Source organism: Cynocephalus volans, chromosome 4 (genome assembly GCF_027409185.1).
Source record: "Cynocephalus volans isolate mCynVol1 chromosome 4, mCynVol1.pri, whole genome shotgun sequence".
Lineage (NCBI taxonomy): Eukaryota > Metazoa > Chordata > Mammalia > Dermoptera > Cynocephalidae > Cynocephalus > Cynocephalus volans.
Window position 1 is genome coordinate 20,279,045 of NC_084463.1, and position 15,871 is coordinate 20,294,915.

The window sequence follows — 15,871 nt, forward strand, 5'->3', positions numbered from 1 at the left end:
TTTTTATTACCATTTGCTCTAAGTGAGCTAGTTACAAATCATTTAGTTTACTTATGGAAAATAAACAATTTTTTTAACCTTAGGTTTAGTCTGCTCAATCATAGATATTCCGTTTTGGTTTTCTAATTTAGTCTGTTGAGTAGCAGTTTTTCAACATTTTGATGATTCCGGACCCTTTAAAAAAAAAACAAAAAAACAGGAATACTATTGGACATCTTCCCAGAAAAGTGTATGTGTTTGTGTGTTGTATGTGTGTCACTCTTCACAAATCGTTGAATATAATTTCAAGGGATTAAAAAGTATTAGAGAAGACTGTTTCAGAATCACTACAACATATTTTATACCTAAATTCTGAGCCTGAGTATATGACTTTGGCAATTTTCTTCTCTCTTAATCTCACTCTCTTCATCTAATATTTGAGACATAAAATGAGATTGTCTTTTTGGTCTGCGCCAGGTTTAATCACCTAAAATTTATTCCGCATCAGTCCCAATATATAAAGCTTCTCCATGGCCCTCTATTATTTCATGATGATAAAGAAATGTCTACAGTTAAGAAATTGTGCCATAGGATTACCCACAAAACCTTAAGATTTGGGCTCCTGGTCTCGTAAGTGTCCCTTGGCATAACTGTTCTCATGAATTTTCGAATGCTCTGAAGAGCAGAAATTGAGAATCACCATCCTAACACACTTAAAGAGTTCTTGTCCCTGGAGAACCATTCAAACGACTAGCATTGCTCAGTGTGTTAGTTTCTAGAATTAACTTCCATGTCATCATACATGAAGTAAACACCCATCCTGAGAGTCTTCTCTACACATAGTTACGTATATCTGACTCACTCTGTGAAATCACGTCTGCACAAATATATGTGGCTTATTTTTCTTCAACATGAAGGGGTAGTTGGAACCTGAAGTAAAGTTCTAAAAACTCAGAAAGAACCATGTCTGAATATGGACCAGCCATAGCTATGTGACTCTTCCTCACTCCGAGACCTTAAAATACCTCTGTTTTTATTTGGCTCCAGAAAATACTGTCTGGTAACCTTGGGCACATTACTTAACCTTCTATGATTCTGTTTGTTCTATAATTTGGGAATAATAAGGGTATCCACTACAGATGGCTAAAACAATTAAATTAATGTTTACGGCTTAGCATAGTATCTTTCTAGCTTATGGTGAGTAAAAAATAAGTATTAGTAGACATTATTTTTTATTTAAATTTACTGTCTTTAACAGTGTGTCTGAGCCACAGAATAATATGGGGAAAGGTGAGGAGGTGGAGTGAAGGAGGGGATCGGAGCTCCCCACATTACTCAAGACCTCCCAGCTCTTCTGTCATGCTCTTTACTCAGTACTCTTCCACTTCTGCACTTGCCCAAGAAGTCATCTGATTGACCTCCAAATTTTCAAGTGCATTTCTAGCCCTAGGTCCTCTCATTAGTTTCAGAGTCACATATCCAGCTGCCTTTTGGACATCACCGATCAGTTGGACCATCAGCTCCTCAAAGTCAACAGGTACAAAAATAATCCTATTATTTACCCTGAAAAAACAAAATCTTCATTCTAAAATTAATTTCATATGTCATTTAATAGCACTGCAACAAACCTGGTCTTTCTGTTATTTTGCTAAGACTCATCAATTCTACTTCACAAGTGTGTGTGAATTTATCACTTCTGCCCTTGCCTGGACGGTAGTTTCAGATTCTTAGTTTGTCTTCCCAGTTCTAGACATTCATCCTGTGAAACATTCTAGACGTTGCTACCAAAGTCACTTATCTCAAACATGAAACTTATCATTTTGCATCACTAATTAAAGCCTAAGTTTTTATACTTTATATATGGCCTTTCACAGTATAGACCCTGGATACTTTCCTCCTTTGTAAAGACTTCCCTCAAAACTACAACATGAAGTATAAATTGTTCCAAAAATGTCATAAACAAATATCCTCAATTATATAATTATTACACTGTATCATATTTATTTAACTGTTTGTATTTTATTTTTCCTTGTATCTGTGGGTTTCTTCATTGAAGAGTCTCTAAATTATTAGTTTTGATGTCTCAGCATCTCACGTAGTTTCTGACCACAAACAATGATCGATATATGTTTTTTGAGTAAAGAAAATAATTTAGCATTATAGCCATGAGATATTCTTATAATTAATGTCTAATCAATTTTTATCTTAGCCTCATATGGTGCTAAGATTATTCAAGTGTAGGTTAATAATCTCTCTTCTTTCTCCTGTTAAACCTGTAGAATTAATAGAATTTATCCTACTTACCCAAAATTTCAAGACATCCAAATACATCAAGAAATCAAAATACTATTGAAAGAAATTAAAGAAGATACAAAAAGATGGAAGACATTCCATGCTCTTGGATGGGAAGAATTAACATTGTGAAAATGTCTATACTACCCCAAGCAATCTACAGATTCAATGCAGTCCTCATCAAAATACCAATGACATTCTTCACAGAAATGGAAAAAACAATCTCAACATTCCTATGTAACGACAAAAGAGACTGAGTAGCCAATGCAATCCTGAGCAAAAAAATAAATAAATAAAGCCGGAGGCCTAATACTACCTGACTTCAAATGATACTACAAAGCTATAGTAGGCAAAACAGCATGGTACTGGCATAAAAGTAGACACTCAGACAAGTGGAGCAGAATAGAGAACCCAGAAATCACCCCTCAGGCTTACAGCCCTCTGATACTTGACAAAAGAAACAAAAAACACACATTGGAGAAAAGACTCCTTCTTTATAAGTGGTGCTGGGAAAATTGGATATCCATATGCAGAAGAATGAAACTAAACACACACCTCTCACCATATACTAAAATCAACTCAAAATGGATAAAATACTTGAATATAAGACCTGAAACTGTAAAATTACTAAGGGAAAATATTGGTGAAACACTTCAGGAACTAGGTCTGGGCACATACCTAATGAACATGAGCCCAAAAGCACAAGCAGCAAAAGAAAAATAAACAAATGGGACTATATCAAACTAAAACACTTCTGCATAGTGAAGGAAACAATCAACAGAGTGAAACAACAACCAACAGTGGGAGAAAATTTTTGCTAACTATACATCTGACAAGGGATTAATATCCAGGATATACAAGGAACTCAAGCAATTACACAGTAAAAAAAGAAATAACCCAATTAAAAAATGGGCAAAGGAACTGAATAGACATTTTTCAAAGGAAGACATACAAATGACCAATAGTTAAATGAAAAAATGCTCAACATAACTAATTGTCAGGGAAATGCAAATTAAAACCACATTGAGATATCATCTCACCCCAGTTAGAATGGCTATAATCAAAACGACAGAAAATAACAAATACTGGCGAGGATGTGGAGAAAAGGGAGCAATCCTACACTGTTGGTGGGACTGTAAATTAGTACAACCACTGTGGAAAACAGTATGGAGCTTTCTCAAACAACGACAGATATGTCTTCCATTGGCGGATGATTGGATAAGGAAACTGTGGTATATATACACCATGGAATTCTATTCTGCCATAAAAAAGAATGAAATACTCCCATTTGCAACAACATGGATGAGCCTAGAGAAACTTATGCTGAGTGAAATAAGCAAAGCACAGAGGGATAAATACCACATGCACTCACTCATATATGGGAGCTAAGAGAGAAAGAAGGAAGGAAACACAGACCACAGTAGTGACTTAGACTTGCAGAGGGAGAGAACATTCCTTGGGCTACAAAGTGGAATGGGGGGAAGGGAGAGAGAAAGGGAGGTTGGGGATAATTGGGTGAGGGACACAGGGTACAAATGCAATTTGTGGTAATGGATATGGTGCCAGTATGAATCTGGCCCTCACATCATGGGCACAAGGGGTGACAATCAGCTTTGTATCTCATGAATATGCATAACCAATTAAAAATAAGTAAATAAATAAACTTTTAAAAAATCAAAATTAAAAAAGAAAATATTAATACCTGTTTTATAGGATTATTTTAAGGCTTAACTGGACAGTTTTTATAAAAATTCAATGTAAACTGTAAATGCACCCCACACTTGTCCTCCTGTTTTCTCTAATTTCTTTTCCTTTACTTTCGATGTCTTTCCTTGCCTTTCTTAGTACTCTACACTTCTCCTATCTTTGTCACTTGCTCTTCTTCATCTGATGACAGTTAAATAGAATCTGATCATTTACCAGTGAAGTTACCCCCATTCAGTCCTCACTCCCATAGACCACATTTTCTTCTAAGGATATTTGCTGGTCCTGCTGTCTGAATCACAGTAAACATTATCTTTTCATTAATAGGATCAATGATGGATTTTATCCTCGTGAATATACTAGTAGCAAGCAGTGGAATTTGCTGGCTTGGGTTATGAATGTATAGTCATTTTCCCCCTTTCCATGATAACATGTAACTTCTATGCTGGTAAAGAACAACAGGCTGGTTACAGAGTTAATCCTGGTGGGCATCCCACACACACAGGGGCAGGACAGTGTGCTCTTTGTTGGGTTCTTGATCTTCTGTCTCTGAACTCTGCTCATTCTTTTAGCTGTGATGTCTGTCCCACCTCCACATGCCTATGTGTTTCTTTCTTTTTAATCTCTCCATGCTGGACATCGGTTTCTTTTACATGAGCACTCCAAAGATGCTGGCCAGATTGCTGGTGAGGAACTGAATCAACTTGCTGGGTGGTTGCATGTCCTAGGTCTTTTCTATTTACCACTTCCTGGGCTGCATGGGGGGCCTGGTCTACACAGTAACAACCTATGACTAGCTTGTTGCCATCTGCTACTTACTGCCTTACACCATCCTCATGAACCAAGTGCATGTCCCAGGTCTATTTTTACCACTTCCTGGACTGCACAGAGTGCCTGGTCCACATGGTGATGGCCTACGACCAGTTTCCTGCCATCTGCTACCCATTGTATTACACCATCATCGTGAACAGCTAGGTGTGTGCCATGCTGGCTGCTGGCACCTGGTTCACTAGCTCCTTTCCTGCTACAATTCTCACTATGTTGACCTTCCAGCTGCCATATTGTGGTTCTAATGAGGTGGACTATTCCTTTTGTGACATCTTCCTCACAGTCACATTGGCATGTGGTAACACCCTTACCATTGGGACGGTAAGCTTCACCGGCATTGGCCTTGTGCCCATGACTTGATTCCTCTCCATTCTGGCCTCCTACATCTGCATTGTGGTTGCAATCCTAAAGATTCACTCTGCTGAAGGAAGGGAGGTACATGGAGTCATCCACCTGTATTTACCACACACCAGTGGTCACACTGTTCTTTGGGCCCTGTGCCCTCGTCTATACCCAGCTGTCTTTGAGTGAAGTGCTGATGACCCTAGTGCAGATATTTGCCAGTGTAGTCACCCCCATGCTGAGCCCCACAATCTACACCTTGAGAAACAAAGATGTGAAGGGAGCCCTGAAAAAACTGGTTGGGGGCCAGATTGTTTCAGAAAGAGGTCACTAGTCCACTTGTGGGTAAAGCCAATTTTTTCCTCTTTATTAGTGTATTAAACTATTTTTAAAAAAATTATCGACGCCAGTTGTAAGGGTCTCTCTGCTATAAAAACAGTTCAAAAACAATTGTACCAAATACAAACCTGTGACATCTTCCTCATCTCTTGAACAGAGATCAGTAAACTTCTCCCCTAAAGTCCAGAAATATAGGTATTGTGGGCCTTATGATCTCTGCCACAAATACTCAACTCTGCTGTTGTAGAATGGAAACAGTCATAGAAAATATTTAAAGAAATGGGTGAGTCCATGTTCTAATGAAACTATATTTACAAAAACAGGTGGCTGGCAGTATTTGTGCCACAGGTCACAATTTTCTGACCTTTGGCATAAAGGGTAGCTGAATTTGAAAACACTCTTTTAAGGATAAGTTGATAATGGGTTAAGAGTAGACTTTGACGTGGGCTGGATTCCATCAGGCCACGAGTTAAATTATGCATCAGGGATAGGTGGTGAAGGGGTGGTTGTTGAGGAACACAGTGAGCACTTTCTAAGAACTCTGCAGTACCCCCAACAAGTGCAACATTGAGAGCTGTTCCTTACAGAGGATTCATTTGGGTTGTTAACTTGCTAATGCCATTTGTAAATCACAACAAATGTTGGAGCAGGCAACTTGGAACATCTTTTTAACAAAATTACCAAACTTCATCACAAGATGTAATTATTTTATCTCAGCTTGGAGGGCTCCTATTCACAGTGAATCTCTTCCAGCTGCCTTTAGCCTGACTGCTCTGTGATAAATGAAACAATGTGTGATGTGCATGTGCATAGGAGTCCTATGTCTTGTTCAGTGGTGAGGCCAGGCCCTCTGAGGGCTGAGAGGTTATTCACTCATTCCACAGACATTTATTGAGCCCTCCTAAGTCTCAGGCACAGTCAAAGTGTCATTACACCTGGGGCATTGCCTTTAATTCTGAGATTGCACTTCACGAAGGGCATTGACAAACTAGAATGGTGAAATGTCAGGAATTCATAAGAATGTGTATATGAGGAACAGTTGCTGGAAATTAAACTATTTAGATAAAGAGAAGGCAGATATAATCAATGATCCCAAATTTGTAAAGGGATGCTAAATTTAAAAAGGGTTAGATTTGTTTGGCAGATTGCAAAGAGTAAAACAAGGAACATTTTCTAAAAAATTTGAGGTGGTAGGCTTTAATGCAAGGGAATTAGTAGCGAGGGAATAGTCCACTTTGAAAGGGTGTCCTTCCTGTCTTTGGAAGTGTGGAAGTGGATTCTGTGTGCTGCAGAGGATATTCTGAATTGTGCAGAGCAGCATTATCAAATCAGGGGTTTAAAAACACCCAGGGGGGCCGACCCTGTGGCGCACTTGGGAGAGTGCAGGGCTGGGAGCGCACCGACGCTCCCGCCGCGGGTTCGGATCCTGTATAGGAATGGCCGGTTCGCTCCCTGGCTGAGTACCCGTCACGAAAAAGACAAAAAAAAAAAAAAAAAAAAAAACACCCAGGGATTCTAAAAATCATCCCAACACTTCATGATGGATTATATGGTAGTTTTACTTGTAGTTTTTTTGAAAACTCTTGTTATTGTTTTCCATAATAGCTATACTAATTTATGTTCCAGTCAATAGTGTATAAGTGTTCTCTTTTCTTTGCCAGCATAATGATTCTAACTGGGCGACATGAGATGAGATTTCACTGTGATTTTGATTTGCATTTCCCTGATGATTAGTGATGTTGCACATTTTTCATGCACTTGCTGAGCATCTGTATGCCTTCTTTTGAGAGGGGTCTATTCAGATCATTTGCCCATTTTAAAATTAGATTATATGCTTTATTGTTGTTGAGTTATTTCAGTTCCTTGTATATTTGGGATATTAATCCCTTGGTGGCTGAACAGTTTGCAAACATTTTCTCCCATTCTACAGTATGTCTCTTTACTCTGTTGATTGGTTCCTTGCAGAGCAGAAGCATTTTAGTTTGATGTAATCTCATGTTTCTTATTTTTGCTTTTGTTGCCTGTGCTTATGAGGTTTCATTCATGAAATCTTTGCCAGACCAATGTTGTGAAGAATTTCACCTATGTTTTCTTCCATTAGTTTCGTAATTCCAGGTCTTACATTTAAGTCTTTAATCCATTTTGAGTTGAGTTTTGTATATGATGAGAGATAGGGGGATAGTTTCATTCTTCTGTATGCAGATATCAAGTTTTTCCAGCACCATTTATTGAAAAGTCTTTCCTTTCTCCAATGTATGTTCTAGTCAAATTGTCAAAAGTCATTTGGATGTAAATACATGGATTTGTATCTAGATTTTCTATTCTGTTTCATTGGTGTATTTCTGTTTTTGTGCCAGTACTATGCTCTTTTGATAACAATAGCTTTGTAGTATATTTTGAGGTCAGGTAGTATGATGCTTTCAGTATTGTTTTTTTTGCTCAGAATTGCTCTGCCTATATAGGGTCTTTTGGGGTTTCATACAAATGTTTTTTCTATGTTTGTGAAAAATGTCATTGGTATTTTGAAGGGATTTTCTCTGTTGGAAGACTTTTCATGATTCAGCCTTACTGCTCATTATTTGTCTGTTCAGGTTTTCTACTTCTTTTTGTTTAATCTTAGTAAGTCACAGATCCAGAAATCTATCCTTATTCGGTTTTTCAATTTGTCATCATATAGATGCTCATAGTCATCTCTAATGATTCTTTGTATTTCTGTGGTGACATTTTGTGGCCTAACATATGGTCAATCCTGGAGAATGTACGATCTGCTGATGAAAAGAATGTGTATTCTGTGGCTGTTGAATGAAATGTTCTGTAATTATTTATCAGAAACATTTAGTCTAGAGTGCTGTTAACTCTGATGTTTCTTTGATGATTTTCTGGGTAGATGATTTGTCCATTGCTGAGAGTAGGGTGCTGAAACCCCCAGCTTTATTGAATTAATGTCTCTTCCTCACTTCAAATATGATAATATTTGCTGTATACATCTGCTTGCTCAGTTTTTGGTGCTTATATGCAGATGGTCTTCAAAAAGCTCATGGAAAGATTCATACTATCTTTTTTTTTTTTTTTTTTTTAAATTTTATTTTGTCGATATACATTGTAGCTGATTATTGCTTCCCATCACCAAAACCTCCCTCCCTTCTCCCTCCCCCCCTCCCCCCCGACAATGTCCTTTCTGTTTGCTTGTTGTATCAACTTCAAATAATTGTGGTTGTTATATCTTCTTCCCCCCCCCCCGGTTTGTGTGTGTGTATGTATGGGTGTGGGTGAATTTATATATTAATTTTTAGCTCCCTCCAATAAGTGAGAACATGTGGTATTTCTCTTTCTGTGCCTGACTTGTTTCACTTAATATAATTCTCTCAAGGTCCATCCATGTTGTTGCAAATGGCAGTATTTCATTCGTTTTTATAGCTGAGTAGTATTCCATTGTGTAGATGTACCACATTTTCCGTATCCACTCATCTGATGATGGGCATTTGGGCTGGTTCCAACTCTTGGCTATTGTAAAGAGTGCTGCGATGAACATTGGGGAACAGGTATACCTTCGACTTGATGATTTCCATTCCTCTGGGTATATTCCCAACAGTGGGATGGCTGGGTCGTATGGTAGATCTATTTGCAATTGTTTAAGGAACCTCCATACCATTTTCCATAGAGGCTGCACCATTTTGCAGTCCCACCAACAATGTATGAGAGTTCCTTTTTCTCCGCAGCCTCGCCAGCATTTATCGTTCAGAGTCTTTTGGATTTTAGCCATCCTAACTGGGGTTAGATGGTATCTCAATGTGGTTTTGATTTGCATTTCCCGGATGCTGAGTGAAGTTGAGCATTTTTTCATATGTCTGTTGGCCATTTGGATATCTTCCTTAGAGAAATGCCTACTTAGCTCTTTTGCCCATTTTTTAATTGGGTTGCTTGTTTTCTTCTTGTAAAGTTGTTTGAGTTCCTTATATATTCTGGATATTAATCCTTTGTCAGATGTATATTTTGCAAATATTTTCTCCCACTCTGTTGGTTGTCTTTTAACTCTGTTAATTGTTTCTTTTGCTGTGCAGAAGCTTTTTAGTTTGATATAATCCCATTTGTTTATTTTTCCTTTGGTTGCCCGTGCTTTTGGGGTTGTATTCATGAAGTCTGTGCCCAGTCCTATTTCCTGAAGTGTTTCTCCTATGTTTTCTTTAAGAAGTTTTATTGTCTCAGGGTGTATATTTAAATCCTTAATCCATTTTGAGTTGATTTTAGTATACGGTGAGAGGTATGGATCTAGTTTCAATCTCCTGCATATCGATATCCAGTTATCCCAGCACCACTTGCTGAAGAGGCAGTCCCTTCCCCAGTCAATAGGCTTGGTGCCTTTGTCAAAGATCAGATGGCAGTAAGTGTGTGGGTTGATTTCTGGATTCTCTATTCTATTCCATTGGTCAGTGTGTCTGTTTTTATGCCAGTACCATACTGTTTTGGTTATTATAGCTTTGTAGTATAGCTTAAAGTCAGGTAGTGTTATGCCTCCAGCTTTATTTTTTTTGCTGAGCATTGCTTTGGCTATTCGTGGTCTTTTATTGTTCCATATAAATGTCTGAATAGTTTTTTCCATTTCTGAGAAAAACGTCATTGGAATTTTGATGGGGATTACGTTGAATTTGTATATCACTTTGGGTAGTATGGACATTTTCACTATGTTGATTCTTCCAATACAAGAGCATGGAATATCTTTCCATCTTCATGTATCCTCTCTAATTTCTCTCAGCAGTGGTTTGTAGGTCTCATTATAGAGATTTTTCACATCCTTGGTTAACTCAATTCCTAAGTATTTTATTTTTTTGGTGGCTATTGTAAATGGGCAGGCTTTCTTGATTTCTCCTTCTGCATGTTCACTATTGGAGAAAAGAAATGCTACTGATTTTTGTGTGTTGATTTTGTATCCTGCTACTGTGCTGAAATCATTTATCAATTCCAACAGTTTTTTTGTAGAGGTTTTAGGCTGTCCGATATATAGGATCATGTCATCTGCAAACAGGGACAGTTTGACTTCATCTTTTCCAATCTGGATGCCCTTTATTTCCTTCTCTTCTCTGATTGCTCTGGCTAGTACTTCCAACACTATGTTGAATAGAAGTGGTGAGAGTGGGCATCCTTGTCTAGTGCCTGTTCTTAAAGGAAAAGCTTTCAGCTTTTCCCCATTCAGGATGATATTGGCTGTGGGTTTGTCATATATGGCTTTAATTATGTTGAGATACTTTCCCTCTATACCTAACTTATAGAGGGTCTTTGTCATGAATGAGTGCTGAACTTTATCAAATGCTTTTTCAGCATCTATAGAGATGATCATATGGTCCTTGTGTTTGAGTTTATTAATATGGTGTATCACATTTATTGATTTGCGTATGTTGAACCAACCTTGCATCCCTGGGATGAATCCCACTTGATCGTGATGAATAATTTTTCGTATGTGTTGCTGTATTCTGTTTGCTAGTATTTTAGTGAGGATTTTTGCATCTATATTCATCAAGGATATCGGCCTGTAGTTTTCTTTTTTGGTTATATCTTTACCTGGTTTTGGTATCAGGATGATGTTTGCTTCATAGAATGAGTTTGGGAGATTTGCGTCCGTTTCAATCTTTTGGAATAGTTTGTAAAGAATCGGTGTCAATTCCTCTTTGAATGTTTGGTAAAATTCTGCTGTGAATCCATCTGGTCCTGGGCTTTTCTTTGTTGGGAGCCTTCTGATAACAGCTTCAATCTCCTTTATTGTTATTGGTCTGTTCAAATTTTCTACGTCTTCACGGTTCAGTTTTGGGAGCTTGTGTGTGTCCAGAAATTTATCCATTTCCTCCAGATTTTCAAATTTGTTGGCGTATAGTTGTTTATAGTAGTCTCGAATGATTCCTTGTATTTCAGATGAATCAGTTGTAATATCGCCTTTTTCATTTCTAATTTTTGTTATTTGAGTCTTCTCTCTTCTTTTTTTTGTTAGCCATGCTAATGGTTTGTCAATTTTATTTATCTTTTCAAAAAACCAACTTTTTGATTCGTTGATCTTTTGAATTGTTTTTTGGTTTTCAATTTCATTCAGTTCTGCTCTGATCTTAATGATTTCTTTCCGTCTGCTAACTTTAGGATTGGATTGTTCTTGTTTTTCTAGTTCTTTAAGGTGAAGTGTTAGGTTGTTCACTTGCCATCTTTCCATTCTTCTGAAGTGAGCATTTAATGCAATAAATTTTCCCCTCAATACTGCTTTTGCAGTATCCCAAAGGTTTTGGTATGATGTATCATTGTTTTCATTAGTTTCAATAAACTTTTTGATTTCCTGCTTGATTTCTTCTTGGACCCATATGTCATTAAGTAGAATGCTGTTTAATTTCCATGTGTTTGTATAGTTTCCAGAGTTTCGTTTGTTATTAATTTCTAGTTTTAATCCATTGTGGTCTGAGAAGATACATGGGATAATTCCAATTTTTTTGAATTTATTGAGACTTGATTTGTGACCTAATATGTGATCTATCCTGGAGAATGATCCATGTGCTGATGAGAAGAATGAATATTCTGAGGTTGTTGGGTGGAATGTTCTGTAGATATCTGCCAATTCCAATTGGTCTAGAGTCTTGTTTAGATCTTGTGTTTCTCTACTGATTCTTTGCCTAGATGATCTGTCTAATATTGACAGTGGAGTGTTCAGGTCCCCTGCTATTATGGTATTAGTGTCTATTTCCTTCTTTAGGTCTAATAGAGTTTGTTTTATAAATCTGGCTGCTCCAACATTGGGTGCGTACATATTTATGATTGTTATGTCTTCTTGATGGATCAGTCCTTTTATCATTAAGTAGTGTCCCTCATTGTCTCTTTTTATGGTTTTTAGTTTAAAGTCTATTTTGTCAGATATAAGAATAGCCACTCCAGCTCGTTTTTCTTTTCTGTTTGCATGGTAAATCTTTTTCCATCCTTTCACTCTTAGTCTGTGTGAATCTTTATGGGTGAGGTGGGTCTCTTGTAGGCAGCATATAGTTGGGTCCTGCTTTTTGATCCAGTCAGCCAGTCTGTGTCTTTTAATTGGGGAATTTAAGCCTTTAACATTAAGAGTTGTTATTGAAAGGTGTTGATTTATTCCTAGCATTTTATTGGTTGTTTGGTTGTCTTAGGTGTCTTTTGTTCCTTGCTTTCTGATTTACTGTTTGGTTTCTTTGTTTGTTGGTTCCTTAGGTTGTAGATAGTGTTTTTGTTAGCTTGTTTTCTCTTCATGAATGCCATTTTTATTGTACTAGCGGGTTTAGATTTTTCTTAGGTTTTTATGGCAGTGGTAGTTATTTTTCAGGAACCAAACCCAGTACTCCCTTGAGGATTTCTTGTAAGGGTGGTCTTGTGGTAGTGAACTCCCGCAGTTTTTGTTTGTCTGAGAAATATACTATTTGCCCCTCATTTCGGAAGGATAGCCTTGCAGGGTAGAGTATTCTTGGCTGGCAATCTTTGTCTTTTAGTATTTTGAAAATATCATCCCATTCCTTTCTAGCTTTTAGGGTTTGTGATGAAAAGTCTGATGTTAACCTGATTGGGGCTCCCTTATAGGTGATTTGACGCTTCTCTCTTGCAGCTTTTAAGATTCTCTCTTTGTCTCTGAGTTTTGCCAATTTGACTATGACATGTCTTGGAGAAGGCCTTTTTGGGTTGAATACATTTGGAGATCGTTGAGCTTCCTGGATCTGAAGATCTGTGATTTTTCCTAAACCTGGGAAGTTTTCTGCCACTATTTTGTTGAATATGTTTTCAATGGAATCTCCATTTTCCTCCCCTTCTGGAATACCCATGACTCGGATATTTGAGCACTTGAGGTTGTCTGATATCTCTCTCAGATTTTCTTCCATGTCCTTGATTCTTTTTTCTTTCTTTTTGTCTGCTTGTGTTATTTCAAACAGCCCATCTTCAAGTTCAGAGGTTCTCTCTTCAACTTCGACAAGCCTGCTGGTTAAACCCTCCGTTGTGTTTTTTATTTCGCTGAATAACTTCTTCAGTTCAGCAAGTTCTGCTACATTTTTTTTCAGGACATTGATTTCCTTGTATATTTCCTCTTTCAGATCCTGTATACTTTTCCTCATTTCATCATGATGTCTAGCTGAGTTTTCTTGTATCTCATTCAGTTTCCTTAGAATTATCACTCGAAATTCCTTGTCAGTTATTTCAAGGGCTTCTTGTTCTATAGGATCTAGAGTATGAGATTTATTAACTTTTGGTGGTGTACTTTCTTGGTTTTTTGTATTTCTGGTGTCTTTTTTTTGGTGTTTATTCATTGTGGCAGGGGGTTTCACAGTCCACCGGTTTGAGACTAATGACTAACTAGAATGTTGCTGTGGTTGCCAATTTGGTATGGCTCCCGCCGTGACAGCTCAGTTGGCCTCTAGTGTCTTGTGTGTGTGGTTGCCTCGGGTCTTGGGCTTCTCCGGGGATCCACCTTTCTGGTCAGCTTGTACTCTGCTGGGCTGGTGGATCACGTACCACAGGGTGTGTGATCTCTGTTGAGCTTTCACTTCCTGTACAGGACTTCTCCCCGTTCCGTGTGCTCTGGCCCAGGCTGTTAGATCGTGCAGTGGCGACCCCACCGGGTGTGTGGTTTCTGTCGAGTCTCCGCCTCCCTGGCCGCACGTCTCCCCCCTCTGTGCACACTGTGCTGGGCTGGGGTGTGTCTTCTGCACCCCTCGTCTATCAGCTGGGCCTTCAAGACCCTGCTCAGCACCGCCTCGCCCAGGAAGTCTACCAGGTTTCTGCTAGGCACAGACGACCAGTCTCTCTGGGTGCCTTTGTAGCACTGTGTAGATCTTTCTCGGGTCTTGTTCACCTTTGTATCCCCCCGGTATAAACCGAGTCTAGTGCCCGCCTGCAGCCTGCTCTCCGGCAGGTTCAAGCGGACCTGGGAACTCTCCTACCACACTATTCCCAACCAGAAATTCGTTAGGCTTTTTTCCAAACTGGTGGTCGCAGAGATGGTATCTGCCTCCCAGTAACAGGAAGTTTACCGGGCCGGAGTCCAGGGTGTGGTGGAGTGACAGTCGGCCCGCCCGTATTTCCTAGCCCTCCCAACACTGGTCGGGACGCCCCACACCCCCAGCCCCGCCAGAGAACCGCGGAGGGAGTGGGAGAGGAGGTCGGCCCGCAGGGTCCGGAAAGCCCCGCGCCAGGCCAAGCAAATGGGCTCAGTGATGGCCGAGCAGGGCGGAGCTGCCCGCACCTGGGAAAATGGAGGCAGCACCGGGGCAATGAGTAGCCTGGTGGTGCAGGCGGAAGCCGCGTGGGCATCCACCCCCCGAACAGAGCTGTGCCAGGGATCACTCACAGTGCTGTGCCAGGTCGGGCGCTTGCTCTGTCTCTGGTTTGTTGCCTTCCGTGTTCTCGGTGCTGCCGCCTCGGGCTGTTCAGTCGCGGCGCCGCTCGGGTGCTCCCAGGAATCTTCTTTAATGCCGGCCTGAAACCTCGAATCCTGAATAGGGCAGCTGACCGCCTTCAGTGCGGCCCCAGCCTCCGGGATCCTGGCTGCATCCACAGCAGCCCTGGCGCCGTGTTCCCTGTTTCAAGACTCGCTTTTGCAGCTAAGAATCAGTTCTTTTCCTGCTCCACACTTCAAAGCTGTTGCCGGTAAATGAGGCAGCCTCTCCTGCCGGGGGCAAAGTGGCGTTGAGCCCCCACGACCGGTCAGCAGCGGCAGTCCTCCCTTAAGAGATGGCCAGAGGAAGGTCCACAAGTTTCCCGGCTGCCTGAGGCCCAGTGGCCACCTTTTCCACCTCAGCTACTCCGCGCCAGCCGCCGCAGCCGCCGCCATCTTGAAACCCGAATTCCTTCATACTATCTTTTAATTCCATTTTTCTAAGAACTTATTGAAGTACCCTTGCATTTACAATTGTTATATCCTCTTGTTAAACTGATCCTTTTATTATAATGCCATGTCATTCTCTGTCTCTTACTACAGTTTTGGACTTACAGTCTGCTTTATTTGATATAAATACAGCTACTCCCACTCACATTTGGCTTCCATTTGCACGGAATATTTTTTTAACCCTTCGCTTTTAGTTTATGTGTTTCTTCATAAGTGAAAGATTTTCTTGTAGGCAACATATAACTGTTATTTAAAAAAAATAAATTCAGTTAGTCTATGTATTTAAAGTGGGGAATTCAGTCTATTTACATTCAATGTTAATATTCATAGATGAGGACTTGCTCCAGTCTTTTATTTATTGTATTCCACTTTTTCTGTATATCCTTTCTTTCTTATATTTTTGGTTTGGTTGTTCTCCATAGTGGTAAGGTTCGATTTATTTTTCTCATTTGTGCATCTGTATTATCAGTGAGATTTGTATTTTCACACTTTTTAATGATGGTAGTTATCATTTGTTCACTTCCA